General features: G+C 40.8%; 1 protein-coding gene across 1 annotated transcript in view; it reads left to right on the top strand.

The window, feature by feature from the left end:
- The first annotated feature begins 12,137 nt into the window (after positions 1-12,137).
- COL17A1 (collagen type XVII alpha 1 chain) overlaps positions 12,138-13,052 on the top strand; it is a 39,277-nt gene continuing 38,362 nt past the window's right edge. The window contains exon 1 of the mRNA XM_010714675.3: positions 12,138-12,395. The gene's annotated coding sequence lies outside the window, so the exon portion shown is untranslated. The remainder of the gene's footprint in view (positions 12,396-13,052) is intronic.

The following is a 13,052-nucleotide window of genomic DNA, read 5'->3' as shown; positions in this document are numbered from 1 at the left end:
TGAGATGCAGACTGGGTTGCCTTGGGAGGCTCTGAAACCTCTATAGGTTTTGAAGTCTTTTAATGAAAAATCTGTCAAGTTAGGCTGGAGCTGGATCGTGGGACAGAAAGATGGACTAAATACCTACTTGAAGGCTTTTTTACTCTTATTTTTCTATAGTTGTACAATGTTGTATACTTCGAATTACACATACACTTCAGACCAAATGTATACAGACTCACAATGTCCTTACCGGCTTAGGCAAATGTTATTCTGTCAGAAGGGGGAGCAGTGGAACGGAGTTCTCACTGAGCTTCTTGTCTGTGGGTTGTTTTTGCAAGAGAAACTCGGTTTAATGAACTCAGTGGAGGAAACTCCAGTCATACACACACTTAATTGTTTGTGAGGATTCTTGATGTCATATCACCACTGCATTTGATCCATGATGATCTAACAAAGACTGTTATTTTGTTCTGAACTCTTTGTGCTGGAAACTAAAAACGTTTTTAGGTACAGAGATTACAAAGCCTTCAGCTGACAACTTGAATCATGGAAGTTAATAAAGTAGGAGTCAAAGAGCATTTCCTTTGCAGATGCAGGCTAAGTAAGGTATCTACCATAACACATATCTGGCAGCCCTGCTAGAACATTAAGTATACCCAGAAAGATCCATCCCTGCAGGTATATCTGAAATCCATAAAGTACAGAGTAAAGATGAGCCCAAGGTGCCTTGATTTTGATGAGGAAAGACTGCATGTTATCACAGGTCTCTTGAATCACTTTGAAATGAAGAGTCTGAATGACAGCTAAGTTTCCAGCTAGTCATCTTGCTGATGCACAAAAGCCTCAGCTTTTGGAAAAGTTCAGTACTTTGGGTTAGAAAAGGGACTTTTCAATCAGAGACGTGGAAATAGAGATGGGCGTAGCCAGAAGGCTCGGAGCTAAGTCAGAAAATCTGCCACAAACTGGAAGTAAAGACTACTTAAATATCTTGGCTCTAAGTTTTGAATGTTCACTTGCAAATGTTTTAGAACTATTTCAAAAATTATCTGGTAGCCTGAAGTTCAAGTCCTGATACAAGCAACACAGAAAATAAAACAACAGAAAATAAAAGCTTTCTTTTACCCCAAGGTTTTGCCATGCCAGCTGAACAGTGCAGTATACTGGTCATCATGCTGCCATTTCTCCTTTTGCTTACAATTTTAAAGATTCTTAGCACTTGAGGAAATCTGGTTTGTAAAATGAGATCCTCTTGAAGGCAATGTTGTATGAGTGATAGAATCCCTGTGTTGCCATTACTGGGGAGGTCAAGAAGCAAAACATTAGCTGTGATGAGCCTAGCAGCCAGATTACATTAAGAAGCTCTTGTGGTAAAGTGAGCTACTGCTTGTTGTCTTCTCTGTATATTCTTTGTTTATATCCTCACTGATTTATTTGTTGTAACTGAAATTGTAGCACCTTTTACAATAACACTGAGCAGGTAAAGCCCAACTGTGCAAGGCAGTATGATCTCAGAAAATGTAGGATCTTCTTTTCTATGTAACCATCATGAGAACTACATGAAGTCAGCAGTTAAAAATAAAGAGGTGTTCTTGCCTCCAGAAGACATAGGAGTCCTGCAGAAAACAAAACTATCTCAATTAAATCTGGTATATTGGAGAGCTGCACTACAATTGCTATCTTGCCATTGTCATTTTGATTGTAGAAATGAGTTGCAGATTAGTTAGATGAGTCGTGGTCAATGCAGCAGCAGTTCAGATATCTCAATTCTAACTCTGCATGAACTACCAGACCAGCATTTGTGACAGAGCTGCCTGATTTCTGCAGATGGTATTGCTGTTGTTGGTACTGCTGGACCATTAAACATGGATAGATGTTCCTCTTTTGAAGCAGGAATAGTTCAGGTGGAAATACCACAGACTAGCATCTGTTCTGCTCTCTGCTGTGTCACAAATTTTCTTTTTGTTTATCCTTCACTGAACAGACCTTGGTTGGAGTTAGTGTATCACTTTGGTATTGTATGGGAAAGGTGTGTCTGGCTACAGATTTGCTTGCAGTAGCATGATCTCTAAGGAAAGGTGGGAGGCTTGGAGACATGGGGGAATGGAAGCAGAAAGAAAATTGCTATGAATGATGCCAAATACTGTTTTTAACCCATATCAGAAGAAAGTTACAAACTGAAAGATGCTCTACATTAAAGAGCAGTGAGGAATCCTAAAACTGATTGAAAAACTCTAGCTGTGAATTTCAACTTCAACAGTGCTGTTCAAATATTTGTTCTCCTTGCTATTGATAAATGGCGTGACTCCAACTATTCTGCAGCCTCAGCCATGGTTTCCAACTTCTGTTCCTAATTAACTCAGAGGCAAGGCAAAAAACAACAACAACAAAAATGGAGACTGGCTTCTTAAGAAGTGGCTTCTTAAGAGTAATGTTGAGTCTCTGTTGCGACTGTTGAATACTGTGGGTCTGCTCTGTAGTTCCGTCTCTACAGGACTGTTTGTATGGTCAGGAATTCTGTGCCAGGCTGTGAGATACAGATGTGACATCAAAAATGCTGAAGTGCTGGCATATAGAAATGAAAGGAACCACTCTGTGGTTACATAACAAGATGCAAATGAAAAGCACTGTGAAAGAGACAAAATGATAAGAATTAAAAATCGTTTATGTATATTTTAATTTAAGCATAAAAATACGACGTGAAAATATAAAAGGTAAAATATATAGTTCTTATGATAAACCATAAAAATCCTTATACAACAATAGAAATTGAGAAAAGTAGACGTTGTACTTTTAGATCTTAGAGAAAATTCCTTGTGGGGCAGGAAGTTGGATCAGTTTCAGCCTGTGCCAGCTTTCTCACGATCAGAGCAAAGACCAGGATTGTGACAGGGACAACCAACGACAGAACAAACAGCACACTGTAGACAGTTTCCTCTGTCTAGATGCTTGCAATTACAAGGCTAGAGAAAGACTGTTGTGCTTTCTGCAAAGCTGTTAGAAGTGAGACTTTTTATAAGCAGTCAATTCATATCAAAAGTCAGAAGAAAAGTACGTTCTGTGCAGAGTCACCTGTAACATCTATCATCCTCTGTTGAAAGAGTCTACTGGCAGACTGAGTCAGCCGCAAGCGGAAGCTCGAGATGTGACTCCTTTAGTGCCTGTTCCTGAGGTGTTCTTAGGGAGTCAAGGACTGCTTATAATGTCCTGTGATGATGTTTTTAACTCTTGGTGTTGACGAAAGCTTAGGACTTGTTGACTTTGACTCTGTATGGTATTTATTGAAAGAGTCATATATTTTATGCAGTCATTCAGTCCATCCACCCTGTTCCATTTCCTAAGAAAATAGTTGATGGTTTTGAAATACCTTACTACTGGAAGTTGTTGTATGAACTAAAGCCTTAATAAGGAGCAGAAAGATACTGTACTGGTGCACAAGTCATGTAGAAACTGTTGTGAAATCCACCATGAGCTTACCTTTTAGTTTGAGTTAGAAAAAGCGTGCATAGTAGCCTACAAAAAGCATTTTGAAAATGTTGCTTTTACTATAGTCTTTCTTTGTAATATCTGACACGTTACTTCTAACAGGAATAAAGTCGTATCAAAGGTGTTGTGCACAACTTACTCCATAGATCTGTTGGTGCATCACCTTATGAAGGTTACTGTCTTTTCAGAAGAGCTAGCTAGCTTACATTTGAAAAAAAAATAAAAACAGAAAGCTAAAAATCATTGCACTTCTAATTTAAATTTAAAAAAAATGAAATTAAAAATGTTAGGTGTTAAATCAAGGAGTAGAAACAATGCACTGCAAACTAAGCCATTCTATGATGTAGGTTGGAGGAGACCTTAAAGACCATCTAGTTCCAGCCCCCTGGCATGGGCAGGGCTGCCGGTCACTAGATCAGGCTGCCCAGCCTGGACTTGTGCCTCTGGAACAGCTTTTCTCAACTGCCTCTCACAGGGCAGCCTGTGCCTCACCACTTTTTTGAATAAAAATGTTCTTCCTAATGTCTAACCTAAATCTCTCCCTTTTTTTAGTTTAAAGCCATTTCCCCTTGTCCTACTGCTGTTAGACTGTGTAAAAAGTCAGTTCCCCTTCTGCTTGTAAGCTCCCTTCAAGTACTGGAAGGCCACAGTGAGGTCTCCTTGGAACCTTCTCTTCTCCAAGCTAAATAAGCCCAATTCTCAATCCTTCTTCATAGGAAAAGTGCTCCAGCCCTTTAATCATCTTTGTGGCCTCCTCTGGTCTCACTCCCAACAGCTCTGCATCCTTCCTGTACTGGGGGCCTCAGACTTAGATGCTGTGCTCCGGATGGAGCCTCGCAAGGGCAGAGTAGAAGGTGGCAGCCACCTCCCTTTCCTTTTGACCACCTCTCTTTTGAGGTGTCCTAGACGTTACTTAGCAGTTCTTGGGAAAAGAGAAAAAAGTGGCAGAGGCATAATTTCTGTAATTTCTGTGTTTCCAAAGAGAAGGCAACTCTGAAGAGGTGCTACTGGCTCTGCATGAGAGTAATGCATTTTTTTTAGTTCAGTGTTTTGTACAGTGTGAAAGAGAAGGGTCTTCAACTTCAGTACTGAAAACATGTGCTTCCAGCTGCCATGTATGGTGTATTCTGGAGACTGATGCTACCAAAAGTCTCATGTCCTGTCTTGTGCTCCCAGTCCTGCAGATCAGCAGTCTTCTAGCCGTGTGTATTGGATAATAATATTTTATGCTTCTGGAATGTATTTTCTAATAAAGGAGTGCCATTTAAATTCAGGCTTTGCAAGTCTGTACACGGCAGGTGAGGCTTTGTGCCCCAGGAAAAGCAGGTGCAGAAAGATAGAAGCCAGGGTGAGGGATTCAAGCCTTTACTGGGGACCAGTGCAACAAATAAATAGAAGCAGAAATTGGAATTAAATCAGTTTCACGTGACTGCTTGCCCCAGGCAGTTATTGCATGTGCTATGATATTATCTTTTGTACCAAATAAAGGTGTAGAGTTGCTCCATAGTGTGCGGTGCTAAACCAGATCAAAACAAATGCAACAGAAACAAGCATAATTCAGCTTTATGTTAATGGAAAACAATCTCCTCCTGGTTCAAAACTCTTTCCCAATAGTCAGATAACCACGTGTTTGAAAGCTAATTGATTTATGGTTTTGAAGCAGAGCAGAAAATCCCTTTTAATCACTGGCAATAAATGTGGCTCACAATACAGCATGTTTCCTTACAGGGAGCACCTCAGTGGCCCATCGAGAGCTTTTCATTCTGTTTAGTTTGGCAGTGAAAAGTGAGCACCACCCTGAAATGCTTGAGAGCCTAATCACAGATAGCACCTTGCTAGCAAGGAAGAGGAAGGAGTGTGTTGCTATGTAACAGAGATGACTTCTGGGAGAGAAATCTTGTAGTTCTGATCTTTCATTCAAAGTGTGAGTCAGGAAGTTTGCTGAGCAGCTTCAGTCTTCATCATGCATGAGTCCCAGAGAAATGATAAGAAATTCTCAGGGTACACAAAGCACATATTTTATAACATGTTTTTACAAAAACGCTTTTTTAAATTTCAATCAGAAATGTGGCTTCATAAGCTTGACACGTCTCCTAGAAAACTTACTGTTTTGAAGGAAATGTTTTCTGAAAGCCTTTTTAGCCCAGAGCATACTATCTGATCAGAGGAGTAGAGAGAACAGTGTGAAAATTTTAAGTTTTAAATCTACATTACAGGTGTATCAGAGAGAGGACTTGTGCCAGATCTTGCATATTCCAAGTCTACGTACTCACCACTGGGATGCCATTTTCTAGTTTCTTCATAAAAAAATATAATGCCATGATTTCAATTTGATCTAGATTTAAACTAAGGGGACTCTCTTAGCCCTTCAATATTAGATGTTAGTATTAATTAGCAAACCTACTGCCATGACTGCACAAACAGGAGCACATCTACAAACTCAGCCTGCAATACAGTTAGAATTCATGTGATTTTTGTAGGTCATTATTTTTCATCATCCTACCCAGACTTTGCCAACCTTTGTGCTTATGATAACAATTAACTTCCCTCATTTTTGATAGCAGGAAAAATGCACTTAGGAAGTGACACTGTAGTAGTGCTCAGCACAGCCGCCTTATGCAGTTTTAGTAGTGCTAGACAATATCTACTGTGTGATTTGGTTTCCAGAGTTCAAATAGGACAACTGAAACTCAAAAAAAACCCCTCATATTTCTAAATCTTAGTTATGTAAGTACAAGAAGCTTAATCTAGCAACAATCAGTGCTGGTGCTTAGTTCCCTACTGAGTCTGCAGTTATCCTCAGCACTTGTCCAGTCGTCCTGGACTGGCTATCAGCTATGGGCTTTGTGCACAACCTTGTGTATGTCCTAGCATTTCATTTCATTGCCTGTAACTAAATATATTCAAATTGTATTGTGGACAAACTCATCTGAGTGTCAGAACATCAGTGTTCTCTTCCTAGGGCCTCCTAAAAATCCTTTCTGGAATGTGAAATAATCACTGATCAAAAGTGACCCTTTGAAACTTATTGGGGAAAAAGACATAAAGGGCTGGAGAAAGGAAGAAAAAAGAAAGTTGCTTCCAGCAGCCTTTCCAATCACCTTCCCATGTGTTTCCAACCCTGCTAATGAGAGTCTTTCTCCTGAGGTAGGAGGTGAGTTGCTGCATGCTGTTGTTGAGCCTGGCAGACATTTTCTGCCAGGATTTTTTAGCCAAAGGGGATTTAAATCTTCTGTCAAGATGGCAGACAGAAATCATTCTTTCTCAACAGTAGTGAGTATTTTCTGAGTCAGATTTATAAGATAACTATCCAAAGCTTTACTTTTATCCCATACGTACTGTTGCATTGAATGTTCTTCCTGTGTTGCTTTTCACGGTGGTGCTGAAAAATTGCAGGCTTCCAACTGGCAGCTGGTAGGACTAGTAGAATTGTTTGAGATACTAATTGCTTAGAATTTTGACCATGGGTACAGCTGGGCTGCAATTCACAAATCAACCTTGTTTTTTTGGGGCTGCCAGAAAGTTTTTTTGCATGCTGCCAGTTATTTGTAAATAGTTTGCTTTGTCTTTTTTCCATTATTTATCTTGGCAGCACCACAGCCGAGTCATCTGCCCTTTGCTGCTTGGCTGGCTGAAACATTTGATATGCAAAGGCAGCAAATCATGCATTTTCTGGTGCATATTTTTGGGCTAGTCCTAAAATTGAGAAAGAGTTCACAGGTGAACTTGCAAGTAGGTAGTTTTTTAAAAGTTAAAGAAGAGGAAATTATCAGACTGTGCACTCTCTTAAATAAAATAGTTGGTGAATGGTTTCCTTTCTCATTGACCAAGCACTTTGGGCAATGGTCTGATTGCAAGTAACTAGCAGCATCAAGCAAGACACTCAGTTAAGCTCATGGCTGTGCTGTTGTACAGAATGTGTTGGAGGCAACTCTTACCCGGAAGACAAAGTGGAAGAGATTATTCATTATTCCATCACCAAGAAGGAGAGGAGTCTTGTGAATGAAAGTTCTGTAGTTTAAACTCTCAGAGGAGCAGTGATCAGGTCCATCTGCTTTAGGACTGTGTTCCCTGGCAGATGCTGTGGTTTGCTGGTCAGCTGTGGGAGCTCCTAGTGGCCTCGGGTGAGGAAGAAGACAGAGCAAGAAACAGAGATAACAGACAGCTTGTCACATTGCAGACATGTTGGTTAACATCCCAGCTTTGATGGCATCTGAGGTGATCTGATGTGGCTGGTCCTGACAGCCTGCTCCTGCTGTGCAGACTGACCTGTACCAAGATGTAAAATGTGCCCAAGCACCAATGCACTTAAAAGGCTGCACAGAGGACAGGCAGACTTTAGGAGATCACAGGTGTATTTTGTTTGGATCTGTTTCTCACCAAAACTTCTGTTATAAGGAGCAGTCCCAGATACACAAGATAATGCCCATGTCCATTCCCAGCTGTAAGGCTGTGCTGCTTGCAGGTAACTATTAGGCAGTTGTATTCAGAGCACCAAGACAGAACCACAGCCCCACTGTCTGTGTGTACAGGCCTGTCTCTGGGCAGAGGCAGACAGCTGCCTACAGCTGCCAAGTGCTGCTCCCATCTGCATAGTGATAGTGAGAGCAACAAGACCAAGCCTTCAACCACCTCCTCCTGTTCTCTGTCCCCCACCAGAATAGCCTGGTCCTTCCTCTGGATCAGTGCAGTTCAGTTTATCCTATACTGTTAAGCTCAGTGTTTTTTAATGATCCATATGCATATGTGGCTTTATTATAATTATTGCTGTTTATTAGGTGCGTTGTGATAGACCTTAGAAGCTGTAACAAGCTTCCTGTTGTGTGAAGTGCTGTATAAATCAGAAGGAGAAAGGAAAGACGGTCCTTAGATCTATAGCTTTTATATTAATAAGTACAAACAGACGAGACTTCTGTCTATCACTGAACTCTCTTGAGATCTGTGAGACTGCGTTAGCAATGTGTTCTTTGCATCTTGACATTACTCATCTCTCAGCACCTTAAAAGAAATGATCAGATCCCCACAAGGCTTTTATTCATGCCTGAGGTTGCTCATGATGAGTTTTTCAAGTGATGTGCAAACTGTGGGCTTGGGATGTTGAGTAAAGGAGTGACTCAGGGTGCTCTGGTGGTTCTGTTGCTGCTTGGCCCAAGCATGCAAAAACCAAGGCACATGGGGAACTGCAGTTGCTACCTGGAAATAGGTGTTGTATCTTCTTCCCTGTGTTTGCTATCTTTCTGTTGGCCTGCAGTATTCTAACCAGATTAACAGCTGATTCACTAGCAGTGTAATTTATGTGTTGTCAGCAATTTATCCTGTGCTAAGCAGATCCCTCTGAAGTTAGATATCAAATAGTTATCAATTGGTTGTTTCTAAACCATAAACATACTTTAAGGTGCTAGAGTATGGCTGTGACAAGATTTAATTTCTAGGTTCTTTATCTTTGGACTTGACTTGCAGAGGGAGAAGTGGTTCAGATCCTGCTATAGCACTGCGTACTTCCATGTGCAGCGAACGCACGGTGTGATCTCTCTTAACTTCTTACCCTGCCTATGGCAGGAGGAGTGGAACTTGATGATCTTTCAGGTTCCTACCAACCCAGGTCACTCTGTGATTCTATGATCCTTAGCCTTTTTCCTGCCAGCTTTAGTTGCTGCAGGCTTTTAGGGCATCTTCATAGATCTTAAACCAGTTCTAAGCAAGGGCTTTATAATTAAGCAGCCATCTCCAGATTAACTCACAAGGCTTTTTACTGCTGATGTCCTTAACAATTAGCTTCATTTTGCTATAGAAGCAATTTTGCCCAAAGGGTGGATCCTTGGATGTTATCTCTGCACTTTCCTTGCATCAGAAGTATCTGGAAAACCAGATGTTTCTGCTACTCACTGTCCAAGGGAATCTCTGTGAGTGTGAGACCTTCACGTTGGATTTCAGGTCAGACTTTTCCAGCACCTCCCAAGAGCATGCAAGCTCCTGAAGGGTAAAAGAAGCACCAGAGAATGTAGTGCCATCTGTGATTTGATCTTTCTAGTTGCAAGAGGGAAGCACTGATGGAACAATCAAAGTCTGTGTGACTTGTAGTGCTGGGAACAGGGATAGCAGCAAATTCTGCCTCTGGGAGGACATTCCCAGGTACATGCAGCAGCAGTGTGACCCCACATCTGCAGACTCCACCATCTACAATCTAAAGCAGGATGGATGTGGAAACAGAAGGATGGTGATTGCCACCTCCAGGAGAATCTCACCTTGCCTCCACAGCTCTAACCACCACTCCACAAACTGCCACTGTTACTGCAGAAGTGACAGCTGACCTCTTGGCCTGAAGAGAGCTCAGCTGCAGTTCATTGCAGTGAGCCAGGTTGATAAGCACTTGGCTTTCAGTGGCTCTGAATACCTGAGGCAATCACTGACCAGTGTAAGTTGAAGCAGCTCATTACCTCTCTAAATTATGTCCTTGATGTTGGTACTTGCCCATTAAGAATGCGAGCATACAAATCAGTGTGTTTCGTCAGGCAGATTTTACCAGTATCCTCCTCAACTTCATATTTTGCTGCACTTTCACTTCTAAATGCGGTGTCAGTATTCTCGAGGTATGGTTTATTTCTACTTTCCTTTTAAGACACCTGTATGTCATGCTTCCTCCTCCTCCTTTTTCTTTCTACAAAGAATTTGGCAAAATAACTCATAAAGAGCAGCACCATTAATGCTTTATTGTCAAGAAGCCTTAAACCAGTATCTTAGTCACCAATCATGTTTCAGGACTTAAAATACTGTGAGTTGCTTATTTACCCAAAGTTGCTATGTTCTCTTTATACCTGTATGAGCAAAAGAAGTGAACTTTAGGACAAAGGTAATGGAAAAAGAGAATTCCTCCAGTCCTGAGGGCATTCCATTGAAAATTTGAAGTCCCATCTCTTCCTCCAGTAAGGTCTATTTGCTGTTCCAGTGAGTCCATCTCATACTGGTGGGTGATAAAAACGTAGAATAGCCCAGTGTATTCAGTCCTTTCCTTGAGCTATCGCTGTGAGCAGCCAAGGTATGTCTGAGGCACACAGCTGTGTGTTGTGCTGGGAGCAGATCTAAATGAGATGACAACTGTAGGGTTAAAAAGGAAGTTGATAATAAGAGGGACAGTGATGCACCATTTTAAGGAGCAATGAAGATCATAAAGCTAAAGCTGTTTTTATGTTTCATGTCGAGTCATGAGCCAAGAGCAGTTTGGTAAGGTCTTAGACTGAGCTCTACACCTCTTAATGACTTAATTACCACATGCATCTTGTTTAGACATCTAAATATCCTTTGATTTGTTTTAGAAGGCAGAGTCATGGATATTTCCTCCATGCAAAGAGGAAATTTTGCTCTATAAGCATACATCTGACTAAAGATAAATATGAAAACAAGTTCTGGAATTTAAGAGATGCATTGATGAATTCTGATGAAATTCTGGTCTCCATCAACAAAGAAGGGCCAACTCTTTGTGTAGTGCTGTATACCAACTGTGCTCCTGAACACCTTTGAAAATTTCCGGTGTAAATAGAGTATGATCTTGACCATACACAGCTACTGTTTCTCAAAACGTTACTGCAAAAATATTTCCTAAGTTATTCCTGAAGTTATATGATGAGAGGCAATTGTCTTAAGTTAACCAGGGGAGGTTCAGGTTGGCTATGAGGAAAAATTTCTTCTCAGAAAGAGTGGTGAGGTTTTGGAATAGGAAAGTGATAGTCACCTCTCCTGGAGGTTTTCAAGATGCTGCACTGGGGTCATAGTTTAGTGGGCATGGTGGTGACATGTTGACAGTTGGACTAGATGATCTTTGGAGGTCCTTTCCAATATTAACAATTCTATGACCCTAAGTTCTCTTCCATTCTGTGGTACAAGTCTGACAAAGTCTGTGTAGAGGAAGTGAAGCTATGGCAGATCCTGATTTTTGTAACGAAACACCAAACGACATTATTTTGTTCAGGAGGAGGAGGAGGAAAATTCTTCCTGCAAGGCATAGCTAAACTGTGAAAATGCTTGCTGCAAGACCTTGGGTATGCTAAATTGTTGTACAGATTCCAAAACTAATTGGACAAATTAATGGAAAAAGTTCCATCAAGGAATGATTGCAAAACTTCTGCCTTTGACTCAAGAAGTCTCCAGCGAACACTGGGCTCATATCTGCACACATTTCTTTAACAACTCCTCTGGTTGCCCTTTTGCAAGTGATAGATACAGAAGAAATAATATTGCTTACTCAGTTTTGTGTATGTGGTTATGATACTTAATGATAATGCTGCCTCTTGAGCAGAGAATAAATATCTGTGCAAGCCAGTTTAGGGTACTGATTCCAATGGTTTTCAGCCTATTTTTGGTAGCTGGGAGTTTAATCCATTGTATGCAAGTGGCAAAATGTGATTATCTCACCATCAGTTTTGCAGCAATATCAGCAGGTGCTGCATAACCTTCTGTGAGAAAATGCCCCAACAGGTGTAATTCATGTGTTAAATGCTCAGATTGTGTCTCAGAAAGTGCAGTGATAATGGTTCATTTTCCCTGACTTAAGCCTTCCTAGCTTTGCCCGTCTGGGATCTACACAGTTAATCTACCTGAGCAAATAGGTAGGAGCGTTCGTGCTTTCGGTGAAGTTTGACTCCTGGAGGCAGACTTTTTTTTCCAGTGAGTGTCAGATAATTGGAAGGGTAGGGTGAGGCAGGAAACCACGACACGCCTTTGTCGGGACTTGTTTAAGAGCAGGGGAATAGAAAAGCACAAGAAGGGTGAGAGTAAAACAGGTAAAATTAAGAAGAGCTGAATGTTTTTGGACGATCACTCAGATTGCACGCACCTTTGGAGGGACCTGATAGTATAAGTGGCAGATTATATAGGAAACGGGAAACGGTTGAGGAGAAAATCAGATTTTCAGTTCAGTAACCAAAGCATACAAGGTAAGTTACATTACTGAAAAATGAAACAAAACAGAATAAAAAGCGAAATAGTGGAGGTGCTGTATTACTCCTATGGGAGAATACAGTGTAAAATTAAGATTGTGGTAGAGCTGGGTCTGTTTAGATTTTGTATTTACCTGTGAATATAGCTTTTAAATCTGATTATCAAGCTAAATGGATGTATCTGCTGGTAGATAAGAAATGTGAAGCCAAGTTCAGTGCATATTATTAATACATTTTGTGAAACTACCATGCAAATAGATAAAGTTAATTGAATGTTCTCCATTCTATAAGGGCAGCAGCATGGTGAAATGTGGATCATCTATTGGCTATTTTTGAAACTGAGAGGATCTGAAAAGTGATGGAGAAATAATGTTTGCAAACTGAAGCTTCAAATGATGGTTTCAGAATGTAAGATGAAGGAATAGGTCCTGAAAGCACCAGGAGGTACTTTTGAGTCAAAGTCTGTTTTGCTGTGGACATGTGGACAGGCTTTGCTTTGTGTCATACAGCTGTATTTATTAGTCAGCCATGAGCCATTCATTATGGACTTTGGGCCATATTTTGTCACAGAAGGTTAGGAGGCCTTGTGAAGTGTTTTTGAAGCTTTATCACAATGAGTCAGAAAAGTCTGATTTGAGACCTGTTTTTTTTTTT

This window comes from Meleagris gallopavo, chromosome 8 (assembly GCF_000146605.3).
Source record: "Meleagris gallopavo isolate NT-WF06-2002-E0010 breed Aviagen turkey brand Nicholas breeding stock chromosome 8, Turkey_5.1, whole genome shotgun sequence".
Classification (NCBI taxonomy): domain Eukaryota; kingdom Metazoa; phylum Chordata; class Aves; order Galliformes; family Phasianidae; genus Meleagris; species Meleagris gallopavo.
The sequence above is the reverse complement of the archived record's forward strand: the minus strand, read 5'-3'. Positions and strand labels throughout refer to the sequence as shown.